The 3,529-nt window shown below is 47.5% G+C and overlaps 1 pseudogene; it reads right to left on the bottom strand.

Annotated features, from left to right (window-relative positions):
* Positions 1 to 1,133: 1,133 nt before the first annotated feature.
* Positions 1,134 to 1,910, bottom strand: LOC136176602 (glycine cleavage system H protein, mitochondrial pseudogene; annotated as a pseudogene).
* Between the last annotated feature and the right edge of the window lie 1,619 nt (positions 1,911 to 3,529).

Below are 3,529 nucleotides of genomic sequence, written 5' to 3'. Positions count from 1 at the left end.
AAGTTTTTTTTTTTTTTTTAAATTTTTTTTTTATTAGTTGGAGGCTAATTACTTCACAACATTTCAGTGGGTTTTGTCATACATTGACATGAATCAGCCATAGAGTTACACGTATTCCCCATCCCGATCTCCCCTCCCACCTCCCTCTCCACCCGACTCCTCTGGGTCCTCCCAGTGCACCAGGCCCGAGCACTTGTCTCATGCATCTATATGTGGGGAAGGTTTTATTGTAAGGTATTGGCTCAGGCAACTATGGAGGCAGGCAAGTCCAGCATCTTCAGCTTGGAGACCCAGGAGATCCCGTGGTACAGATGAAGTCTGAAGGCATTCCACTGGAGACTTTCCTCTTGCTCAGGTCGTCATCGTTGTTGTTTAGTCATTAAGTCATGGCTGACTCTTTGGGACCATACAAACTGCAGCATGCCAGGCTTCCCTGTACTTCACTATTTCCTGGAGTTTCCTTAAACTCATGTCCATTGAGTTGGTGATGCCATCCAACCATCTCATCCTGTTACCCTCTTCTCCTTCTGCCCTCAATCTTCCCCAGCATCAGGTTTTTTTCCAATGAGTTGGCTCTTTGACTCAGGTTGGTGGATGTTTTTATTCTATTTACACCTTCAGTTGATTGGATAAGATCTGCTGATGTTATGCATGGCAACCTGCTTTATTCAAAGTGCACTGATTTAAATGTTGAAAGTGAAAGTCGCTCAGTCGAGTATGACTCTGCGACACCATGGACACTGTGGAATTCTCCAGACCAGAATACTGGAGTGGGTAGCCTTTCTCTTCTCCAGGGGATCTTTCCAACCCAGGGATTGAACTGGGGTCTCCTGCATTGCAGGCGGATTCTTTACCAACTGAGCTATCAGGGAAGTCCTTTAATGAAACATCCATGTAGTATTTATTCAATTATTTCCTTTAAACCAATGTTAATCTCTCACTTAAAAAAGTTAGCCTCAGAGCAAAATAATATTTGAGAAAAGGGGTTGTTTTCCTAGTAATTTCTTTTTTTTTAAGTTGTTTCAAAGTAGTTTATTTAGGGGTTCCATTTTCATTCCTCAATAGATTATACAGAGTGAAGTAAGCCAGAAAGATAAAGACCGATACAGTATACTAACGCATATATATGGAATTTAGAAAGATGGTAACAATAACTCTATATGCAAAACAGATTTTATGTGTTTTTCATATGCTCCTTCACTCATTACTTCATCTAGTTCTGAAGGGTTACTGAATGTCATCTTGATCAGCCAACCATCTTCATAACAAGACTTGTTGACAAGTCCTGGATTTTCTGCTAGAGCTTTATTAATTGCAGTTACTTCTCCTGATAGAGGGGAGTAGAGTTCACTAGCAGCTTTCACACTTTCCAAAGCACCAAACTCCTCTTGTTTGCTCAACTTTATCCCAGCTTCAGGCAGACTACAGTAAACAACGTCTCCCAAAGCTTCCTGTGCAAAATTGCTGATTCCCACTGTTCCAACACCGTTTTCTGTTGTTACCCACTCGTGTTTTTCTGTGAATTTCCGCACCGACAGCAGAGCAGGGCCAGTGCGCAGTGCCCAGACGGCACCCGCCCCGCAGTCCCCAGGGCCGCGGCAAGCAGGGCGCGCTGGGTGCCGAGATGGCGCGCAGGCTGCCGACCGCGGCCCGCACGCTCCGCACCGCTTGCAGCGCCACGTTCGCACGGGTGCAGAGGGTCTCCGCACGGCACCTAGAGCACCCCGGCCGGCGGGGGTGGGGCGGGGCGGGGCCTAGTAATTTCTTTTTAAAACATTCAAGTGTAAATAATTCAAGCATTTCAAGAAAGCTTACGTTGCACCTAAAACCGTCTTGCTTTTGGGAAACGGTGTCAACAGACCTGCAATTAAGGAACGAGCCTGACACCCCGCTTGACCACTAGGGGGCATACTTGCCCGCCGTCCCAGAAGCCCTGGGCTTTTATCCTATAGTGAGGTGCTGTGCCCCTTCGCCTGGAGGGCTGCCACGGTGCTCCCAGACCCGGGCGCCATGAGAGGCCCAGAGCTGAGCCCTGGGGTGCCGGGGCCACTCGTTATCCTGAAAGGGCTGCTGGGTTTCGCAGGGGAGGTAAGGACTCTGGCACGGCGCCCTCCCAGATGCAGAGGATCCTAGAAGCAGAGCCCTCTTCACCGAGGAGGTGGGAGCGAGCGGGGGTGGTCAGGCAGCCCAGCTGCCTCGTGCCCTGGGAGTGTGTCTGGAAAGTGCAAGAGGCCCTGCTTCAGGTATCTGCCTCAGAGACACTGGTGCGCGTGGCCATGTCTGACCCGGGGAGAGTAGAGAGGCTACTTCCGGAAAGAGGGTCAGGGTCCGGCTGACTCAGCCAAGTGAGGCAGGTGGTAGCATCCTGGGGTCACATGGCCTTCCGGGCAACGTCCACTTTCTTCTGAGGTGGCCAGGATGAACTGGGCGGCGTTGGGATCCAGAGCTCAGGACTGAGGTCTTGCCTGGCTTGAGGGGAGGGATGGCTGGTCTGTCACACCTGTCACAGACAGGTGCCCTAGGACTCACTCCCCAGGTGCCGCCAGCACACCGTGCCTTGATTTCTCTTATCAGTATTTTCATTTAAATGGTTTCACTACTTTACTTAAGCGAAAACATTTATTTTAAAAGGAAACTTTCTTCATCTATAAAATGGTAGTCATGGTATGTGTGTCAACGGATTGATATGCAGATAAAACAAATTAATACATGAAAGTTCTTTAAACAGTACCTGACACTTAAGAACTCAGTATGTGGTACTGACTAGGAAACACTGGTACATATAGGCCTTCAGAGGAGGTTTTAACTCTCTTCCAGAAACTTCCCTGATGGCTCAGACTGTAAAGGATCTGCCTGCAATGAGGGAGACCTGGGTTTGATCCCTGGGTTGGGAAGATACCCTGGAGAAGGGAATGGCAACCCACTCCAGTATTGTTGCCTGGAGAATCCCATGGACAGAGGAGCCTGGCGGGCTACAGCCCACGGGGTCACAGAAAGTTGGACATGACTGAGTGACTTTTACCACCATTCCAGAAACTTTTGAAAGTTGCTGATTTGCAGTCTAGCTTTCTTCTTTTTTAATGGGTAGCCTGAGTGTCCTCACTTGCTGAAAGGAGAAGTTCCCTACAACTCCATTCCCCACTGTAAATTCATCAAGTTAATTTCTGAGTTAGCTACTAAGTAGGATTGCCAGCAGACGGCCCTAGTGCACCATGGTTGCATTTGCCTTTTGGGGTTTAATTTAGGGATGTTTGAGGGTGTGGGCAGGAGATTTCTTACTGTAGTTTTTCCCTTTCATCAAATTTTTGCCTTTGATTCATTATTCAAATATTTATTGGATGCTTATTCTGTACCAGATGCTATTCATAGACTTGATATATATCAGTGAACTGGAACAGAGAAAGAGCTTTGCTGTCATGGAACTTACATTCTAGCAGGCAGCAGTAAAGGTAATAGATAAATGATACAGTATGTTAGAAATATTATGGAAAAGTATAAATCAGAGTGTGTGTGGGTGAGGTGGTTGAAA

The sequence above is a fragment of the Muntiacus reevesi genome, chromosome 1 (genome assembly GCF_963930625.1).
Source record: "Muntiacus reevesi chromosome 1, mMunRee1.1, whole genome shotgun sequence".
Taxonomy (NCBI): domain Eukaryota; kingdom Metazoa; phylum Chordata; class Mammalia; order Artiodactyla; family Cervidae; genus Muntiacus; species Muntiacus reevesi.
This window is presented reverse-complemented; position numbering and strand designations above follow the sequence as displayed.